The sequence below is a fragment of the Pinus tabuliformis genome, chromosome 7 (genome assembly GCF_031772625.1).
Source record: "Pinus tabuliformis cultivar Carrire ecotype Pingquan chromosome 7, CPIR1, whole genome shotgun sequence".
Taxonomy (NCBI): Eukaryota; Viridiplantae; Streptophyta; class Pinopsida; order Pinales; family Pinaceae; genus Pinus; species Pinus tabuliformis.
Window position 1 is genome coordinate 1,358,758,854 of NC_142293.1, and position 23,781 is coordinate 1,358,782,634.

Consider the following 23,781-nt stretch of genomic DNA (forward strand, 5'->3'; position numbering starts at 1 on the left):
ATTTTATGTTTTTGGAGTTTTTAAAAATTTGATAAAATAATTTTTTGTTGTTTAAAATTTTCTTTTAATATATAACTGAATTCAATATTTTGAAAAATCTATAAAACAGTTAAATTGTGTAGAGTTTATAAATCAAATTTATAATTCCAAAAAATTTCTACTTTTTAAACAAATTTAAAAGAAAAAAATAAAAATAAAATAAAATAGTAAATAGATCAACTCAAATTATTAAGTTTAAAAAATCATACCATATAAAATTTTAACTCATAGAAAATAGAACAATTCGAATTCCTTGTAATCAATGTTGTTTATATGTATTGAACAAATTCCAAGTCGTCATTCCCAATTTGGTATGACAACCAATATATACTGTGTCATTGTGGGCATGGCAATATATGCCATCAATTGGATAATTTACTTGCTTAAATCTCACTGATGGCATATATTTCCCCAAGCATGAATGATCATTGACACAATATATATAACCATATTAGTTATACACTAAAAAGTGGAACTTTACTCAAATCTCATTAATAAAAAAAGCATAATTATATAATACTAAATAATAAATAGATTTTAAGTAATTGAAATAGATTTACAAATAAATATATGTGATTTAAATATCCAAATTAACATTTATCTAATAATATATTAGTAAACAAATGTTCCTCCTTTTTAAATAAGTAATTTAGATAAAATTTACAAATATGAAGATCTTATAATATAATTTTGTTATTTTTCAAATTCTAATACTTTAAATGAAATCCCACATTTTCCTTATAAAACAACTCTTTAAAATAAATTCAATAATCAAAATTTATAACAATATATAAAAAATTCTTACTAAATTTATAAACAAAGTTGGAAAAAAATTATTATTCTTTTTAAAGAATCTCCGCTTACTCTTTTTCTCTTCAAATCATTAAATGGTGATGAGACTAAGGTAACAATAGATTCTCGAACCATGTCTCTTGAAAACCTCTGAGGAAAAATATATAATGGAAAATTCATTCATTACTATTTATCAAATAAAGCTTTGGAAACTCAATTATGTATATATTTATAACATGTAAATTAATTTTATTAAAAAATAATATATAAATTAATTATAGTGGTATGTTAGAACCATTTAAAAGAAAATCATAATTATAAAAATAAAATAATCATGTGAACTGTGAGTAAATTCATATAATTGTTTCCAAATGTATGTCAATCTAGGTATTCCTGGTGAAAATAATATTCGTAATAAATAAAATTACTAAAAACTAAAGTAAAAAATAATATATAAATTAATTATAGTGGTATGTTAGAACCATTTAAAAGAAAATCATAATTATAAAAATAAAATAATCATGTGAACTGTGAGTAAATTCATATAATTGTTTCCAAATGTATGTCAATCTAGGTATTCCTGGTGAAAATAATATTCGTAATAAATAAAATTACTAAAAACTAAAGTAAAAAATAATATATAAATTAATTATAGTGGTATGTTAGAACCATTTAAAAGAAAATCATAATTATAAAAATAAAATAATCATGTGAACTGTGAGTAAATTCATATAATTGTTTCCAAATGTATGTCAATCTAGGTATTCCTGGTGAAAATAATATTCGTAATAAATAAAATTACTAAAAACTAAAGGTTATATTTTCAAAATTATAAATATGCATAATGTAAACGCCATTTGTGTTAGGTTCAAACCATAAGTCACAGCTAACGTATTCCGATTTTGTTTTCTGGAAAAAAAATTGGTTGTATTGATTTGTATGGGGATTGAGGTGTTTTTAAATGGAGTGGTGACTAATTGATTTGATGGAAAAAAAATTGGTTGTTTTGATTTGTATTGGGATTAAGATGTTTTTAAATGGAATAGTGACTAATTGATTTGATGCAAATAAAAAATTTGGTTGTATTGATTTGTATTGAGATTAAGGTATTTTTAAATAGAATAGTGACTAATTGATTTGATGCCAGTATTAATTGATTGAGTGTTAATTTTATATATATATATAGATAGATATATATTATTTTTTATAAATATTTTTTTTTATTATTATATTAATTTTTTTCTAAAAGTAATTACTTCTTAAATATAGATTAATTGGAAAATGAATTTGAATTTTAAAATTTTTAATTTTATAAATTATTTCAAAAATCTAAAAATTTAAAATTATTTAACCATAAACTAATTACAATATAAATATAATAACCAAATGACTCCTATAATCATATTTTCACTCTTTCGAATCAATAAATCTCTAGCGAGTCAGTCACCAGGAAGCAGCCTTTAGCTAGAACCCTTTCACCTTTGCCTTTTGCCAAGTCCAACAAATACAACAACTTCGACAATAGTGGATCATACTTGAGGATAGAGGGGGCGGGACTAGAGCCATTCAGGAGAAGGAGCTAGGTTTGACATTTCTCAGGGCAGGCAGACAGGTAGTGATTCATCAGGTCAGGAGGTAGTGCCATTCAGGGAGGGGAGGTTTAGTCATTCCCCGAAAGAAAACATTCCTCTCACTTTCATATGCACATCACCCACTTCTCTTTCCTTGTTCTATATCCCTCTTTAATGAGTGGCATATGTGATGTTATGAGAGATATAGTAGAAATGCAATTCTTAAACTCACTTCCACGGTTGTTTTGGCTCCCTCTTAAATGAGTGAGTGATGCAGTGTGATGTTATGAGATGTATGGTAGAAAGACTATTCTTAAGCTCACTTCCTCCCTCACATTTTATTTATTTATTTTATTTTTATTTGTGTGTTATAATATTATATATACACATAAAAGGATTATGAAATAATGTTGTAGACATTTTAATTTTAATTTTTCAATAATGTTTTTTGGAGTGAATTTTTTTACATAATGTTTTTAACGTTTTAAGTGTTTGTTTTGTTTATGTTTATGTTTTTTTTCTTTATTTGCTAAGTAATATGAGTTTTGAGATGACTAGCACGTTTAATTGTGGTTTGTGTAATTGTGACTCTGAGGTATTTAAGTTATCAATACTATCTAATGGCGACTCAGAGGTATTTAAGTTATCAATACCACCCAACGATCACATTTGGCTTGGACCATACTAGCCCTTAGCATGGCTAGATTTTTGCCCACATAATCTCTAATTGGGTATTTAAGTTATCAACACCACCTAACAACGACTTAGAGGTATTTAAGTTATCAATACCACCCAACGATCACATTTGGCTTGGACCATACTAGCCCTTAGCATGGCTAGATTTTTGCCCACATAATCTCTAATTGGTAACCTTTACACCATAGAATGCCTTAAAGAACAAATTGTCATCTACTTTATGCCACATAGGTTTATATAAAAGATTTGATTATAAAACAGAAGAATGATGACAATACACTACGGGATGCAGAGTTGGCCATTGCCTCATATGAGACCTCTTCGGATGGCACTTTCTTAACACAAGAATGTAAAGAATACTATACCTCCCTCATCTCGAAGAGATCACAAATTCTGAAGCAAAGGGAGGAGAGCTAGAGACTCAGGAGCAGGGCTATTTGGCTCACTGAAGGTGATGACAATACCAAGTTCTACCACAAATTTTCCAATGGTAGGAAAGCCATTAACACTATTTGGGAACTTTGTAATGATCAAGGACAATCAGTAACATCACAACGGGATCTGGCTAGCTTAGCCACTGAACATTTCAAAAGCATATACAAGGCACCTAGGGCTGTAAATATTATGGAAATCATGCGGGTTGCAGAACACTTTCCTAGATTTGTGGAACAGGAGGATACAGAGGACCTGATGATGGAAGTGACGAAGGAAGAGCTTGAGGCAACCATAAAATGGTTTAAGAAAGACAAGAGTCCCAGCCCGGATGGGTGGACTATCGAGTTCTACATAGCTTTTTTTGAAATCCTGGGGGATGACTTGCTCAAAATTGTGGAGGACTGTAGAAGGAGGGGAAGAATATCATCTGCCATCAAATCCACCTTCATAGCCCTTATCCCGAAATCCGACAATCCTTCCTCCTTCAATGATTTTAGACCCATTTCCCTTTGCAACTGTTTGTACAAGATCATCGCAAAGATAATCGCAAACCGACTGAAGCCCATTCTTTCTAGACACATATCCTCTGAACAGTTCGCTTTCCTTCAGCACAGACAGATACATGAGGCCATTTCCATAGCCCAAGAACTCCTCCACTTAGTATAGATGAGGAAGCAAAAAGGCATGATTTTGAAGGTGGACCTTTCTAAGGCCTTTGATAGAACAAATTGGCTCTACATTAGATTATTTCTGACCCACCTTGGCTTTCCTTATGCATATATTAAATGGATTATGTGTTGTATTAAAGATGTATCTTATAGTGTATTATTAAATGGGGAGGCCACACCTTTTTTCCTTTCAGAGAGGGGCCTCAGGCAGGGATGCCCACTCTCCCCTTTACTTTTCTTACTTATCATGGAAGGATTAAGTAGGGTCATTATATCAGCTTGCAACAGGAATCAATTGGCTGGAATCAAGATCACTGAGAGCTGTACACTCACCCACCTTTTATTTGTTGATGACGTTCTCATTTTTTTAAATGGTAGTATTGGTGATTCCACGGTCCTTCAGAATATTTTCAATCTCTTTCAGTAGGCTACAGGGATGATTATAAATGACAGTAAGTCCACGATTACTGCCTTTGGTTGCTCATAACACGAGATTGTATTTACCACACAATGCTTCCCCTTTACATTACAGAATCTGGAAGATGGTCTAAAATATCTGGGTTTCAGGCTAAAGCCTCACGGATACAAGATCGTGGACTGGACTTGGCTCATTGCAAAAGTGGAAAAGCGCCTGCAGGTTTGGTACCATAAATATCTCTCCCATGCAGGAAGATTAGTCCTTATAAAAGCTGTGATTGAAGCTACTCCTGTTTTTTGGATGACCCTAGCCTGGATACCGAGGGGTATACTGAACAGACTACAAAACATATGCTACAGATTTCTATGGAAAGGCAATCAACCGGGTAGGTTATTTGCCTGGGTCAAATGGGAGATGATAGCAAAGCCCAAGAGATGGGGAGGATGGGGCATTAAAAGGTTAGATTTATTCTCCAAAGCTCTGGCGGCAAAGCTTGGATGGCAACTTATCACTACAAACAACCTCTGGTCCCGGGTTGCACAAGTGAAATATATCTGGCCTATGAACCTGATGGACTGGTTCAGACAGCAGCACAGAATAAACAATAATATATCCAATATATGGAAGGCTGTTATAAACACAATACCACTCATCCGGGAAGGCATTACGTGGAGAATAAAGGAGGGTAATGTTGTCCGAATTGGCATGGACCCATGGGTTGGTTGTGGTAATGCACACAGGCTACCTGCAGATTTGTTAAGGCACTTACACAACAGGGATATTACACACATCAGGCACATCGGTGATAGCAACAACTCCTCCTTTCTACAACAGGCCTGGAAAACGGCTCTTGATCTGGACATTCCTATACAATGGCAGCAAGATTGGCATGATTACATGGAAGCTCTTACACAGGCACACATTCGGCTAACTGAAGGACCAGATGAGATTATATGGGCTTTTTCCAAACATGGATCATACTCTCCCAAGGAGGGTTATATTAGATTGATGGAACCTTACAAACCCCAGAACATCAACCCGACTTGGAAATTACTCTGGAAGCTCAAGGCTGCCCCTCGAACCCGCTTACTTATGTGGAACATTTTGTTTGACAAGATTCCAACGGGTTTAAATTTGATGAAAAGATTTTTCCATGGCCCTTTCTGGTGTCATTTGTGCCGTAATGATGAAGAGAGTACTGAACATCTCTTCCTTAACTACCCCACCTCCAAGGAGCATTGGAACTCCATTATTGCTCACTATCCAAGCTTAAAAAACTGGCATGGACACAACATTAAGGATGCCTAGAGCACATGGTGTGAAAACCAAAATGGCAAATCCAGGAACATGCCTCTCCTTGTTTGCTGGTCATTATGGATTGCAAGAAATCAATCTATTTTTAACCACAAGATACCCCATTGGCCTGCTATCTTGATCAATACTATTGCAGATTATGATCTTCTTCCCGAGGAGGACTCCAATACCCCTCCCCGTATTATTAAACCAGAAAACATTGACAAAACAAAACCGTGGGCATATTTTGATGGTTCTGCATAGGAGGCGGGATGTGGTGGCGGTGCCATACTCTATCTAAATGAAACACATTGCTTCAAGATACAAATGAGATTAGGCAGGGGAACAAACAATTTTGCTGAACTTTGCACTGCTAAACATCTCATTCATTTTGCATTAGAAAAGCATTGCAGACATCTTCAACTGTTTGGTGATTCCAAAATCGTTTGTAATTGGTTAAATAATACATCTCACTGCAATGCTTTTTCATTGAGGCATATTTTAGAAGAGGCACAAAGACTGATATCTGCTTTTGACTCTTTTGCCTGTCGCCACATATACAGGGAGAAAAATTCGGGGGCAGACTTCCTTTCCAAAGAGGCAGCGCTTAGATAGAGTGATGACTGGCTGATACAGGAAGAGATTGATGGGACTTTCCACTAGCATTATCACAGACCATTTGTGGAACACAGAGAAAATGGGCTATAGGCCCTATAATTTTTTGTTTAACTTGTATATATTATGTTATTTATAACTTTTGTACTACATGAACTACTCTGGACATATAGTTCCGTTTTTGATACTTAGATTCTCTCTCTGAGAAGAGACATAATTCAATTTTGATTTAATTTTCTCTCCGTTAGAGAGCAAGCACAGGAATAGTATAACTGTCAACAAGACTCCCTGCGTGGAGATACAACTGATCCTTTTTTGGTCTATTTTTGAACTCGATAGGCAACTCTGCCTCCATATGCATATGCACTAGCATCTACAAAATGTAATTTCTTATATATCAATAGAAATTACGACTTTTTTCCAAGGGGAAAAAAAATTAAAAATAAAAAAATAAAGATTTGATTATAGCTTTTTTTTAATTATTATTTTGATTATGATGGTATTAGTTTTTAAATTGTTGATTCCAAATTGTTGCAATTTTGATTTTTAAACTAATGTTTTTCCAATGTGACATTTTTTTACCATTTTGATTACATTGATATCAAATGTAAAATGAGAGATTCAAATAAGTTAACTTATAATTTGAAATTAGAATGATTAAAGGATAGGATAGGATAAAATAAAAAGATATTATTGGTAGTGACATTTTTTTTTTGTTTAATAATTTATTGGTTTTTTTTAAGAGTTTGGTTGTAATGATATTATTAATTATTAATATTGGATTTCAAACATGTTGTAATTGTAACCTTAAAAAAGGGATATTATTGTAACACAATTTTTCGATTTAGTGGTAGAGTTTCACATTTTGGTTGGGATAATACTAGTTATTAAGTCTATTATTTCATACAAGTTATGATTTTAACATTGAAAAAAAAGATGCTATTAGCAATACCACTTTTCAATATAGAGGTTTATAGAGGTTTATTTTAAGATATTTGTTATAACAATATTGATTGTTAAGGTCATTGTTTAAAACAAGTTGCAATTTGAACGTTGAAAAAATGCATGCCACTAGTAACATTTATTTATTTATTTATTTTTAATTTTAGGGGTTGGTTATAAGATTTTTATTTGTAGCTTTATATGGTTTTAAGGTCATTGTTGCAAAATGTTGTAATTTTAATTTAGGAGAAACATGTATTTATTGCTTTGACAAGAAATGTGACCTCAAAACAAGAATTTTAACTCTAAAAACTCATATTTTTTGGGTTAAAAACACCAAAATCAATTTTTGTTTCAAAATTTGGTGCTATTGGTAGCAACATTTTTTTCAATTTCAAAATTATCATCTTATTAAACTAATGCTTTAATGACATCATAATATTGTTAGTGGAAACATTGAAATCAACCCTTGAATCAAAAAGAGGCATAAAGAACAACATCGCTTTTTTTTTTTTTCAAATTCAAAATTACAATTTCTTTGAAACTATGATCTTAACAACCTATATTATTGCAACCTAAACCTTACAATTGACTTGAGAATTGAAAATATTTTTCCAAACCCTATTTTTTGTGACTCAAAATCGTATTTTTTTGAATTCCATGACCTTAACAATTGAGATACTTGAAGTCAAATACTTAAATCAACCCTTAAATAGGAAAAGAATGTCAAAAAAAACTTCTTCTATAATTTTTGAGCTTAAAATTATAATAATGTTGGCACCATAATCTAAAAACAAAATGAAGTTCTAAGCAAAATAATTAAAAAATAAAAAGAAAAATAATTTAAGGATTTAAAAAATGAAAAAGACAAAATAAAAACCCATTACTAGGCAAAATATGAATTTATTTATTACTTATTTTTTTTATAGGAAGTGTCTCCCTCTACCTCATCTACAATAATGTTTCCATTCAAATGAGAGGTGACTCGTGTCCTCCTATGAAAGGAGTAGCCTTACTACTCTTCCAACGTAGTGGAGGGTGGGGGTGTGTGCGGGTTTAAGGAGGTAAGTGGTGGGGGAGGCGAGGGTTGGAAGGGGATGATGTTGAGAATGAACCCCCAACCCCCTACTCACTTTTTTTTTTCTTTTGTTTATTTATTTATGTTTAGATTTCTTTATTTTATAAAATTGTTATTTAGAAAGAGTGTTGTTGAGAATGAGATGGGAGAAAGCAATATTTTTCCCTAAGAATCAACAAGAGCATAGGTAAGCTCGAGGTTTAGGTCACACTTCCAACAATGTTGCTAAAGCCTATGCCTTATATCAGGGTTTGAGGAAAATTGTGAATCTAGGAATTTAAAAGGTGATTGTTTTTGGTGATTCCTTGAATATAATTCACCATTTATATTCATGATCTCTCCCCTCAGATACAAATTTAAGTCATATTTTCAAGCGGATTTATCAGTTGTATTAGTCTATCCCCGAGAAGAAATGTCTCCATGTTCTCAAATCAAACAACTCCAAGACTAATCACATGACTAATTTGTGGCCAAGGCTAAATCAAAGTGAATTTTGGTATCAGGGGAAAAAGGGTATGCCCTCTTTCCTTAAGGGATAATCATGAGACATAGAAATCAAAGCAGAGGAATAACTCCTCATGCTTTAATGTAATATTTTGATGCTTTATGGAGTTTAGTTTTTGTTAGATTAGTATTGACAAATCTACAATTGGAATATTGCAGATATTGTAGTGTTTTGTTTAAAGCTTCAAGATTAGAATTTTATATATATATATATATATATATCTATATATATATATATATATATATATATATATATATATATATAGATAGATATAGATATTCCGACCATATCCACTAGTTTCAAGTTGCTCATGTATCTACGTTGAACTTTAGCTTGGTGCCTTTTAATATAATAACTATCCTTGGTTTCCATTATTACCTTTTCAAACATAAAATGTGATTTTTAAATGGAAAAAAATTAAAATTAAAGAAACAAGTCCTTCCCCCCCGCCTTGTTTTGGATACTCTTTCTTCATTTTTTTTAAATCTATTTTCATTATTTTTTTTCTATCTTTTTTTTGGGTGCAACACTGGGTTTTAGGCTATAGTTTCAAAACCATTATAATTTTAAGCTAAAAAATTGGTGGGAAAGGGGCGCAATGAGGAGAGGATACTCTTATGAGTAACATTTATTTTGATTCACTAATTAATTTTAAGATTTTGGTTATAAGTGTACTAGTTGCTAAGACCACAGGTTGTAAAGAGATTTCAATTTCGACACCCCGTCCTCCTCCCCTCCCCTCCCCTCCCAAAAAAAAAAAATACAAAGAAGGTGGATAGTGTGGTACTCGAAGTTTTTTATTTTTTGAGAACTATTTTAAGGTTTTAGTTGAGATAATATAAGTTGATAAGGCCAGGGTTTAAAATGTATTGTAATGTTGAACTAATAAAAAATGGGCATGGATTTCAATGTTTTCACTAACAACATTACCTAGTTGTTAAGACACCAATTTTAGAAGGTGGTAATTTTAATCTTGAAAAAATAGGTGCTAATGGTAGCATCAATTTTCAAAACAAAAGTAAAATTAATGACTAAATTTGGCCTTTAAAAGATTGAGAACTTCGGTGTTTTCTCGTCAAGTTGGTAACCATATTAAAAATGATGTTACTAATAACAACAATTTTTTATTTGGAGATTGACTTTAATGTTTTTTATCTAAAAATATGGATGCTTAGGGCTAGAGTTCTTGTTTTGGGCTCATAGCACTCATCAAGTTGGTCATTATTAGCAGACTATAAAAAAATAGAATTTAGCAAAATTGGCTAATAGAGATATATGAGAAAATAACAAAAAAATCCAATATGATGAGAAATGAAATAATGGAGCTCATGAAAGAAGGCATCCTCGATTCAGTCCTCTTGGTTCCCCCCCACCTTCATAGTTATTTATCCTTTATCCTCTCATAGTATTAGATTTTCTTCCTCTTCCCTTGTGTGTAGTATAAAAATGAAACAATACCACAAATTCCCTTCATTTAAGAGTTGTCTAATAGTTTCCCCTCCTACTTTAACAAGTTAAAAGCTGCAAATTATTGTTTGGTACATCAGTGTCTTAAGAGCACTACATCTTCGAAAGAAGTGGAGCAAAAATACATCTAGACTAATGTGGAGCATTGATGCTTTTGACCAAAGTGGACCACTAGCACTCTGAGATCAACAAAAAAGCACAATATGCAACTTAAAGAGATCTTATGAATCTACAAATAAGGGTCACTTAAACTGCTTTGGACCATACCCATTTTCCAAAAAAAAAACACACCCTTTTTTTATTAAACTATATTAAACTCTTCTCTCATTTATTAGTCATATTTGTTACAAAATCCTAAATCAAATTCACCAATATCCTATAAAAGAGAAAATCCTCAAATCACTGAAATAAACCAATGCAGAAAAATGACCTAAAAACAAGGAACAATAGTGAGAAATTGAAAATAACAAGAAAAAGAAAAAAAACATAATAAGAAGAAATGAAATACGCAAAAGAAAAATAAGGGTTACTTAGATGCATTCATTTTGGTCTTTCCTTATGGTTATTTGTATTTCAACCTCTTATAAAATCAACTATTTTTCTCTTGTTTTTCTCTCATGTGAAATGTAGAAATGAAGGAAACCATAGCTTTCCCTCCTATAAAAAATTTCTTTGTATTTTTTCCCCTAACTTTTTTTTTTTTTTTTTAACTAGAACAGTTAATATATTATAAATCAACAGTTGGACCATGGCCTAAACAATCGACATTACAAGGAATTTTCCAGATCTTTGTTCCTTTCTATGCCTAACAATCCTTCAATGCTTTGGTACTTAAAGGTGTATCGCGTCAGCAAAGTAAGAATACACCCATTAAGCAAAATATACACAAAAGGAGTAATATAGATCACCCATTAAGCCTTTCGAAGGTGTTTAATTCTTAGTTTCCGCCCTGGAACAGTCTTGGCTCAATAATCGAGGTTCCACCTTTATCGGCATCGGGGATCGGCTCATCCTCGACACTCTTTGCAACACTCTACCTCCGCGGCTGATATGCGATGTAGACTGGCGGACTTCAAAATTTTTAGGCACCTATGCATAACCGTTTCGGGTCCGCGCCCATCGACCCTTCGTAAATCTCTTGGCTCCATCAGTGTTGAATTCTTATAATATTTCCGCAAAGTAATCCTTTCCGCCATATTACTGTCTTGGCTCATTATTTGAGGGTCCACCTTTATCGGTATCAGGGATCGGCACAATCCTCGGCTCTTTGCAATACTCCACCTCCGTGGCCGATATGTGATTTAAACTAATGAACTTCAAAAAAAATTTAGGCTTCTGCGCATAACCTTTTCGGGTCCACGCCCATCAGCCCTTCATAAAGCTCTTGGCTCTACCATTTCCCGATCCTGATCAGTCGACTTTAGAAGTGGACTTCCGCTGTTGATCTATTTTGATTAGATTCGACGGTTCTCTCCCTTTTCAAACTTTAGGCTTTATAGACTCTGGTGCATTACCACGCCGGGTCCACACCCATCGGCCCATCACCGAATCTCTTGTCATTCTTGAACTCCGAACTCTGAACTGCCAACCTTCCTGTTGTATCTCCACCGTTGATCTATTTTGGTTAGATCTGGCGGTTCCCATGTGTTTTGGGTTGATAACACACCCGTGGGTTAACTGCCCGATAAAGTGGTTTCCCCACAATCTGTCGTTGCTATGTGTCCTTCTCTTATTGGAATCAGAGCCAGGCTCACAATACCTCTTACCACTACTAGTGTCGCCCGAATACCCACTCTTGACTGGAAAACCACCCTTCCGTTGCTTTACTTTATGTGCTCTTTCTCTGGCGATGACTGATCAGGAGCTCAAGTCCAAGTGTCGAAAATGCTCAAATTTGAAAGTGCTCAAATTGGGTTGGAACATGAACGAACGGATAGGTCTCATCTTCCTAATTTCAGCGCCGTGAACGGTTTGAAAATCTGACATTGTATGGAGAAGTTACTGCATTTTGAAATTTGCCCAGTAGCTTCCAAAAATTGAATTTTTGGAAAAAAATTAAATATATATATATATATATATATATATATATATATATATATATATATTATGAGGAATATTCCCTAGAATATTCTCTAAAATATTCCTTGGAATATTTTGTTTGGGTGGCCAATCAATGAGCGCCACGTGGCTTGCCCGGAGGCCGCCACATGGCCCTATAATGGCATGTTAAAACAATTTTTGAGGTCAGGCAGGTTCGAACACATAATCTCCCACCTAAAACAAAACCGCTTTACCATTGCGCTCACAATTGTTTATTAACAATTATGGTTCGCGGTTTTATTTAAACTGTAACAATTATGCTAACAGTCAACAAACCACCAACTGTTCCCCTAACTACCGCTGCCAGCAGGTCACATGCCCAATGAATCCGCCGGTGGTTCTGCTGGCAGAATTACCAATTTTAGCACCGTTGCCAAGTTTTTCGGGCTTAATTGGAGTTCATCCACATTTAGTGGAGTTTCCCTAGGCCAAACTGGACAAAACTTCTGGGAGCCATAACTTTGGCTAGGAGAGGCCTTTTGATGCGATTTATTTTTATTTTTATTTTTTTTTGCTCTCTTCGACCTGTTGGACTCAATGGAGCAGGTCTGAAGTATAACAGAGGTCATCTTCAGAGGTTTAAGATATGAAGAAGATGCAGGAGCCATAAGGGCCTTGAAGGAGAAGGTTGTGTATTGGACTGTGTTTCTCTGTTTAAGCAGTGCAGGGCCTAGCCAGGGGAGTTAGAGGACATTTGCAATGAACCAGTGATCGTTCTTGACTGAAAACATCATTCTAAATCCATTTATAGAGTTTTCAGCAAGTATTAAAGACTTTTAGAGGTTAAAAACTCAGCAGAGAAGTTTTCCTTGACCCTAATGCGAGGGGGTGCCAACAGTGTGTGTAGGCGAAACCGGAGTAGCCGGAGGCTGTTTCTAATGAAACAAAACTCTATCTTGACTATTTCAGTCATTTTGGAACCAATGGAAGTGGTTTCAGATCATTTTGAGTACTTCTACAGCTCGAGAAGTTGATGTGAAGTCGTGGGCAACCTTGGGCAAATCGTGGAGGAGAGCCATTTTTGGGGATGCTGTGCTTGATGTAAGAAATTAATCAGTTGGTATTTGGTGTCTGATCATTATTGGATACAACAGTAGTGGTTTTAGTGACAGAAACAATAATCTGAGGGAGTTTGTGCCATTTAGAAGCTCAGAGAAGCTTAATGCACCGAAAGAAGGATGAGTATCCATGAAGCCTTACGCTGTTTGCAGGAATTGGATAGCCATTAAAGGGATTTAAAATGGCATTCTTAGCCCTTTGAATAATTTTTTGGATTCATTGTGGTTAAGTGTGGAGCTTGTAAAATAATTTAATTACCTTAATCCCAAAGAGTCTAGTCATGTTGATGAAGCTCAAAGGAGATGTAGCCCAAGAGTTGGGGTGAACTCCTTTATTATATTTCTATTGTGTTTTGATATTCTATGGCTGAATTATGTTGTTGATATATATGTTAAGTTTTAGCAAAAAAAAATAAACTTAAAACACATAAACATAGGAAAAGACATACACCTCTTTCAAGCTAAAATTCCACATAACGTCAAGTTCAAGCAAGATCATTTTAATTAAATCTGAGCGTTTACTTCTATTATTTCTTTAGGCAGTGTCTGTAGAGGGCCAGGTAGCTTCTAGATCTCATCCTCTCTTTAGAGGTGACATATCCAGTAAATTCCCCTACAGTCTATCTCTATATTAGAAATAAGAACTTCTCACATTTTCAGATTTAAACTTGGAGTATTTTTGCACTCATTTACATAAATGAAAATGGATACCTTGCACCCTTTTTCAAGTACCTTCCATTTTCAGATCAATGACCCTTGATCTGTTCCAGTGATCTGCTCCAGTAGTTTTAATTATTTCAATTGATACTGAATCTGTTCCTTTGATTACTGAGATCCAACGGTTGCTCATGGTGTGCTTTGCTTGGTTCATTGCATTAAGCTATGGAATGGCGGTCCACATTGGTTCATCTAAATTTCTTTTGAGAAATCCTTGAGTCAAAGAGCATCCCTCATTGGCTTTGATGTTTGCCTCTTTATTTGAGGTGCGGAGAATGTGATAGAAAGAGGAAGAGGTATAGAAACTCAACAAGCCCCGTAGCCTCTGGAGAGCGTTGTTGAGTGCCGGATTGCTTAGATGCTCATTTGAGTTTATTGCCTTTATCAAGAGTTCTGAATCTCTAAAGACCTGGAGAGTTGTGCGACCATGTTCCTGGGCAATCTCGCAGCATTTGAGAAGTCCTAGAATTTCGGCCTGGTTGTTGGTGCTCTTTCCTAGTCCCCAACTGTAGCTATTTATAGAGGAGCAATCCTAAGAGTAGACCACACCACCAACACCAGAGATCCCTGGGTTGCCTTTGGAGGCACTATCGAAGAAAACGGTTACCTTTCCCTACTTCCTCCACTGGGATTGAAACTCTGTATCTTGTGTTCTGATGCACCAAGTAGGATTAAATGTGGGCTGAGCAGGAACTTCTTTGTTGACCCTGGCAAGAAGGGTGCCCAGCTAGCTTTGCTCTTCAGTTATGATATTGTCGTCTAACGTACTGGGGTAGTTCCCTAGAGCCTCCTTTGGCTACCACAAACAAGGTAGAGGATGATACATTGTTAAATATCCAATTATTTCGGGCTAACCAGAGCTTCCAACAAATGAACTTGGGAATGGAGTGCCAGATCCGATTCCACAGAGAGTTTTCTCTTAGGGCCCTAGGATACCTTTTAGTCCAAGTGGAGAAAAGTTCCACAACAGTGCACTAGATAGGGGCAGGTGCATTTAGACCCTGAAGGACAAGGCCCCATACCGATTATGCAAAGGGGCAGCTTATGAAGAGATGATTTATGTTTTTGGAAGTCGATCTGCACAGAATGCACTAGTGCGGCCTTATAATGCCTCTGTGAGCAATATTTTTGCCTGTCAGCACTTTCCTATGAATAAGTAACCAAGTGAAGAAGTTCACCTTGGGTATACCATAAGTGTCCCATGTGTGTTTCCAGACGGAGGGGTTGAGGACATGATTTTGCGTGGTTTGTAAGGCTGCAAAGCCAAGCGCAGAGGTATAAACCCCAGTCTTCCCCCATATCCAGAGATCTGGTGTCTGAAGGTTAACTAGTGTCGAGCCCTTCAACTTATCCAAGATAAGGTGCTTTTGTTGTAGTAAATGCGCTGGAAAATCATGGAAGACCCAATCTTCCCAGTTCCCTTGGCTATCCCAGACAAAAATGGTAGCTAGACTGTGCAATCTGTGTTGAGTGGGCCAATCACGAAGCCCAAATAACTCCACAGTGTGTTCAAGGGGGGGATTTCCCATGATTTTATCATGCCATATCATGATATTTGCTCCATTTTCAAGCACCTTGTAGAGATGGTTTTGGAAGGTGGCAAGCCCTTTTCTGCAGAGGTTCCAGAGTGATGTGCCTTTGGGAACTCTATCTGCTTGGAGATTTCGCAATGAGACACCTTTGAGATATTTATTTCGGAGGAGTTAACTAACTGGGTGATGTTTATTGGAGTAGAGATGCTAAAGGATTTTACCACCTAAAGCGATGTTAGCCAGTCCAAGATCTCTAATTTGGACACCACCTTCCAGCTTCATTCTTTTCACTTTGTCTCAACTTACTAGGTGGAATTTCTTTCCATTTCCTTTGCCTCCTTGCCAAAGGAAGCTTCTGAGCAGCTGTGATATCTGATCTGTGATTGTCTTTGGTGCCAGGAGGAAGGAGGCCTGATAGATAGGGAGAGAGGAAAGGATGAACTTTATGAGGGTTAACTTTCCAGCATAGTTAAGCCATTACCCTCCCCAAGTAGCTATCTTAGTTTTAATCTTGCTGATGGCTTCATTGCATAGTGAGGCTCGGTTTGCCCCTAGAGTTAAAGGCAGTCCCAGGTATTGAATTTTGTCCTAGGAGGCATATCCGAAAAATCTAGGATTCTAGCAATTCGGAGTGTGGTTTTCTCCTCTGTGTTCCAGTTGTACACTGCACTTTTTCTTTTATTGATGAGTTCTCCTGAAATTGTGCAGAAGCTCTGCAAGTTCCCATTGAATTCCTTTTCTATTCTAGTGGAAGCTCCTCCCAAGAGAAGAGAATCATTTGCAAACAAGGCATGGTTGATTGGTTTTAGTCCAATTGTCGGTCGGATGCCCGTGAGGGTAACTTTGTTTCTTTCTGCTTTCAGTTTCTGACTTAGGGTTTCTGCCATTATTATGTACAAAAAGGGAGATAGCAGGCATCCTTGCCTTATCCCTCTTGAAGCTTGGAAATATGAGGTAGGTCTGCCGTTAACCAACGGGGCAATCCATGGTTTGTTAGTGCAAGCCTTGATCAGATTCGCAAAAGCTGGGTTGAATCCAAAGGTAAGAAGAACTTAGTAGAGGAATGAAAGATTTACCCGATCAAAGGGGCTGGTCATATCCAACTTTATCAACATCCCTTGCACCTTCCTCTGATGACTGGAGTGCATGGTTTATTGAACAAGTATCACATTATCTAATATATGTCTTCCTACTACAAATCCTCCTTGACTAGGAGAAATGAGCTTAGATAGCAGAGGTTTTATTCTATTTGCAAGCAATTTAGCAAGAATTTTGTAAGAGACATTACAAAGAGAAATGGGTCTAAATTTGTCAAATCTAGCTAGATTCACTTTTTTGGGTATTAGGGCAAGAACGGTGGATTTGGTACTGCCTGCCACTTTAGTATTTTTCTGAAAAGCTTTTTCCATTCTTAGTAGGTCAGCTTTGATGATTGTCCAGCAAGCTCTATAGAAGTGTGCCGAGAAACCATCTGGGCTTGGGGCTTTGTCAGGCTCCATGTCCCAAATTACATTGCTGATTTCTTCCTCAATGAAGGGTTTCATAAAATTTGAATTATTCTCCTCGTTGACCAAGGAAGGGATCTGGGAGAGGAAGTCATTGGAAATTGCCTCATCTTCTGTTCCATCCTCTGAGTATAACCGCTGAAAGTGAGTTTCAGCAACTTTTTTAACTTGGGCAAAGCCTTTGGCAACTGTCCCATCTGCTGTGATGATTTCTAAGATGTGATTTCGGGAGAGCTCTGAACTACCTGTGGAAGAAGGCTGTGTTTCAGTCACTTGATTTCACCCATAGGCTTCTGGACTTTAGCCTCCAGAATTCTTCTTCTTTTCTAAAAGAGCTGAAAGAGGCAAGTTGAGCTACTTGTTCTTTCTCCAGTTCACGTGTGGTTATGTCTTTATCCTCCATCTCCAACTGAAGATCTGCTAACTGTTGGACAATTTCTTTTTTGTGTGTGGTGTGGGTGTTGGGAGGCGTTTTGACCCACTCTTTCAAAGCTGCTTTGGTTGCTTTTATTTTTTTCTCCCAAACATAATTGGGTGACCTGGTGACCATGGTAGACCAGGCCTTGTCAACAACTTCCATGAACCCTTCCTGCTCTATCCACAAGGGGCTGAAACGAAACAATATGGGCCCCAAGTTTTCTTCCTCGTCCAGTTGTAAGAGGATGGGTTTATGGTCCGAGGTGAGCTTTGGTAAGATTCTCGTTGATACTATTCTCTTATCCATCAAAAGAGTGCTCTGTACTAGGAATCTGTCAAGCCTGGCTGAGATGTGAGCCGCCCTTGTTCTATTGTTGGTCCAAGTGTATCTCCCTTTTTTGGGTTTAAGATCAAGAAGGTCCCATTGCTAAATTATGTCCTCCACAAGGGGTAGCAATGGATCTTTGTTGTTGTTTCCCTCTCTTTTTTCTTTTGGGTCAAGAACAATGTTTAGGTCCCCTGCTATTACAATGTTCATGGGAGAGTAGCATTCTACAAAATCGATAAGTGTTTGCCAACACTCTTTTTTCTCAAGGTAAAGCATAGGAACATAAAGATTAAACAAGGCGAGAGTGAGATTACTTTCTTTGTGTCTAAGTTCAGTGTAAATCCAATGTTGAGTCTCGAAGGAGTTCTCCAACTAGAACAGATCTTCCATCCAGACTGTGGCAAGTCCTCCTGAGGTTGCCCTTGCACTTACTTCCATTCCAGCTTTAGTCTTCCGGGTCATTCTACTTATCTCAAGAAGGGCTTCCCCTTCTATTTTTGTCTCTTGGAGCATGAGGATCTCTAGGGTTTCTATTTTCATGAGGTCTTTAACAACTGCAGCCTTTATGTGGTTCCCTAAGCCTCTATAGTTCCAAGAGACTATATGCATTATTTATTTGGGGTGGTGGAGGAGAGGCCTCCCTTTGGTGGCCGTGTTCTGGTGTTTCGACTTATGGTCATTTCTAGAGTGGACTGACTTCCTTGCATTTTTTGCCTCTCTGCTTCTTCTTGTCTTGCTTCCTTGAGGGATTTCCTCCCTACCCTCTTCGAGGGTCTTTCATTTGTCTCCTCTTCTGATGAACCTTTTAGTTCCAAAGGCTTCTTTCTTATTATGTCTGCATAAGAGGATGGCGGGTTTTCTCTTTTTAGGGAGTCATCTTGGATCGGAGAGGCCCTTGCGTTTCCTTCCTCAATTAGTGTGGGGTTTTCCTACTGTTTTGCATCACTTTCCATAACAGGGGTTTCCTCCTGTGTGCTGAGAGTTGTGAAGGAATTGAAGGAAGGTCTATTCGTGGGAGTGATGCCCCTTTCGGTTGCAATTCTATGGATGGCTCATTGTCTCCGACTTGTGCCCCTTTCCCTCTCTGTTTTTTTGTGCTGATTTGATGAGGCTGCTTTCTGCACTGTTGTCCACTGGTCTCCTTTTATTTTCTTTGCTTTTTCTTCAACTTTCTTTTTACATTTTCTTGCAAAGTGCCCATATCCATGGCAGTGCCTGCACTTGAAGGGAAGTTGTTCATAATCTAGTTCTTACACTTGAGACCAATCTACCACTGTTAGTTTTATAGCTTCTGGAAGCCCAACTTCCAGATCTACCTCAACACAGATTCTAGCACAGGAATATTGTCCCTTCCCGTCTGCTCTCTTAATGTACTTTCCAAGGGTATTTCTAATGATTTCTAAAGTCTTTGGGCTCCAACAGTGCAAAGGTAAATGGAGGAGGTGCACCCAGACAGGAACACCCGAGGGCACATCTTGGGCTAGATCAAAGTCTGGGGTCCATTTGTTCAGGTAAAGGCTCTGAAGTCCCATGAAATATGGACCGTTTCTGAAAATAAGATTCCTATCTTCAATGCAGTAAAAAATGAAAATGAAGTAACCCTTACCGACAAAATGACATCTTATTCCTTCTGAGACCAACGGTCTCCAATTGCGTTGCACCCACGATTCGATGGCTCTTGGTGATGTCCATAACCCAGTGAATTGGCCAATGAGTCCTCTTTCTACAATATTTAAGGCAACACGGCAGGGCTCTTCAGCTGGGAGAGCGATGGTCGGGATTGTTTCCATCTTCTTGACAAACTTCTGTTGGGAGGCCGAGATTGGTCACTTGTTGCAGTCGCCCACCAATTGCTTGAAGGCCAAGAGCTTAGGGGGGAGGGAGGAAGGAGGCTCAAAACCTCCCTCTGGAGCCATGGCTGAGGGGAGGGATTGCAGGGGTGCGGTCACAGAGGGAGCAGCGGCACGCGCAAGAAAAAATAAAAGTAGTCTTAATATATTAGTACCACCAATATACTTATTTTAAATTGCAATATCAATGTATCCAAACTGAAGTGGAACACATGTTTGTAGACTAAGGGTGAGCATATATATATATATATATATATATATATATATGAGAATTTATGGAGAATTGGTAACTTCAATCACACCATTTGTCTTTATTATATCAAATTCATCTATATCATAAATGTTATAAAAAGATAGTTACAATATGTCTCTAAAAACTTGTTAACCTATACAATTAGGAAAACAAATTTTTCACCATACCATTTGAGCTAAAATCCTTTAACAATTAAATAAAATATTTCAATATTCACTTAAAATATAATAGTTACAATAGTCTCTAAAAACTTGTTAACCTATACAATTAAGAAAACAAATTGTTCACCATACCATTTAAGCTAAAATCCTTTAACAATTAAATAAAATATTTCAATATTCACTTAAAAAAAATATTTTAATATTAGTTATATATATAATAATTATAAATAACTTAAAATATTATTTTAATATTAATTATATATATAATAATTATAAATTTAACTTATTTTGTTGTTGTGTCACTTAAAATATTGTGTAACTTAAAATGAAGAAAACATATAATTTTCTCCATGTACGATATAAAAGTAATAAACGTACACGAAATACATATAAATCAAAGAATAGTTATTCTTAATTTTAAAAATATCTTAAAAAATTTATAAAAAATAGTCATGGAAAGTTAATACACTCTTATTCAACCTATCAAATATTGATGTGAAATTGAAGCGTGATATTCAATTTCACAGAAAAATTCTTATGATCACCTCACCAAAAAAAATTATAAACGAAGAGAAATAATTAAATTTTAAAAACATCTTATGCAAAATATTTTATTAAAACAATATATTAAATAAAATTTATATATTTTATAAAATTAAATGATTTTTATATTTTAAATAATTCAAATCTCATAATATATTATTATATTAATAATATAAATATTAATAATCTTTTTTAAATAATTATTCTATATCAAAATGTTTTGAAATCTATTTTATTTGTTGTTGGGAAATTAGACTACACACATAATTTTAATTTCATTAAAAGTTAAACAAAAAGTTTAAGAGTATATTAAAAGTCTGTTTATAGTCTAAAATATATAGTATTAGGATTATACTTAAATATAAAAAAACATAATGATTAAGATGAGGTAGTAAAAAATTAGATAAACGAACTTTTAATATTTTCTAGAATTTGAAGCTTCAACGAAGATAAGATCATTGTTACTTCATGAAGAATAACTTATATCATAGGGCAAGCCGAGGTGGGCTTCAATTTTCCCAAATCTATTTCCATGGAGTGAACTAGCATTCACAAATCATCCAATTGGAGTAGGATACCTTCTCTAGCAGTGTGTGTTCATGTCCATAGCATGCGGTTTGAAATTAGTTTTAGATGACAATAAAGATATATTGTGTACATATAATGATTGAGATGACTTTAGGAGTGCCCTGTATTGAAAACCCAACCAAAAGCTTCTGGACCTCAGAGTCGATTATGCATTATCACTCGTCTACTATGTAGTGCCATACTTGGGTGATTTCCTCCTAAATGCTTGATAGAGTGAATTCATGATAACAAGCATCCACACTCTTTACCTAATGGTGGGATCTAGAACTTCCAAGTTCTCTATAATAAGTTGCATTATAATGTATGCGAGCTCGCTGCCTCAACTTGATGACTACCAATGAGGGAGTCTGAGCACAACCATAGAGTAGAGGTGGCGAAGAACAAGCTTTCCAAGAAGAGAGGCCATCTAGGAGTGGAGAGTGAAACTGGAAGAGGTAGAAAAGACAATAAGGTGAGATGGTGCACTAGTGGGGGGGAAGAGGCACATGATTTATAAAATCCAATGAGTAAGGAACCAACAAGAAGTTAGGCAAGGATGAGGAAAAAGATAGGGAATGGCCTTGATAGATTGAGGGGTAGCTTTTGGATTGTATTACTTGCAAGGAGGACCAATGCTTTTGTCGAAGAGGTTGTGTAGTGACAGAGAGAAATGCTTCTATAAACTAAAAAACTTCCTTTGTTCCATCTAAATACCTGTATTCAGGCCAGAGACATCGAGCGTGTTACAAACACCATAAACCATAGTGTATAAAAAATGATTACAGATAGATTATGAGCCACTTTCTTCATGCACAGGGAGATGAATTTTCATGTGATAATAATTATACACTTCCTAGAATGACCAATGTGTAGAATGAGAGTTGATTCACATACAACACCGGGAAACCAAGTATACAGGGAGTTAACTAACCAATAACACTGCAAATGCCAAAATTGGTCCTTCGTTAAACTAGACCGAAGAGACATGATTGATAAATTAGTGGTGGAGTAATTTTCTGGCGAAATGAAAATGCGATGGGATGGGCATTAATAAATCAGGGGGGGTGATAGTGGCATGTCGCCCTTCTCTTGCAGTTGGTGGGATGGTGGCATCACGCCCCACATCTATCTCGTGCCAACTACCCTATCCGAGGACCGATATTTGATATCTTTATTCTTAATTTTAAAATATTAAAAAATATATATTTATAAAATGATATAAATAAAGTTGACATATTTAGAACAAATTTCTCCACAAATCTTTATTTCTTATCAAATTCATCGTTGCTATTGTATTTATCTCCAAATTAAAAACTACTACATTATTCTTACAAGTTTTCTCAAAGTATACCTCTTTCAAAACATTTGATTCCTTCTCATCTTTATCTTAATATGAGAGAGTGTGTTGAAACACATTGATTTAGATGAAATGTGAGCTATACAAAATTATGAAGCATTTTCTCTCTCAATTTGGGCAAACATGAGGCATAGTTCAAGTTCATACCAACTATGCAAGAATTATCTCCAATTTCCATAACTCCTTTGCACTTCTATCCTTACAAGCTACAATTTTGACTTGTATTTGTATTCATTCATTAATTGGGTTATAATTTCTTAATAAGTTTCATTTTGTTGTTTTAGTAGTAAGGTTTACATCAAGTTTTATCTGTTATGGTCATGTGGTATTTAGTATCTTTGGCTTTGGTATTCCCTATGTCCAATATCCAATTCCTTGGTTCCTTGTCAATTTCATCATCATAAATGAACTACCACTCTAATCGAACCTCATCTTCCATGTTCTCTATTTCCTCTTAGATTGGTGGCAGGGTCTTCTCTCAATACCTCTCTATAATCCTTAGCCTCCTCTTATGATCTAGAATAATCCTTTTATCCCTGACTTTACCTTCTCCCCTCATTTGCCTTGAGACATGAAACCTCTGGCAAAAATCACAAACCTTAGTGACGTTGTGAACTAGAGCTTCCTCCAATCCTATTATAACTTACCATCCATAGTGTCAAGCTAGTTCTATAACAAATAGTAACACAAAAATCACAACCAATCTCATTCCCTTTCAATCTGAATGCAACTAGAATCAAACAAACAAAGTTAGTAGCCAGAAAAGTCTCATTATTTCTGCCACTTGCTCCACGTTTCCATTCCCATCCAAATCCCCAACTTAGAGTTATCTCGTCTCTTGCACGATGCTCCGAGTGATGGTTACTATTTCTAA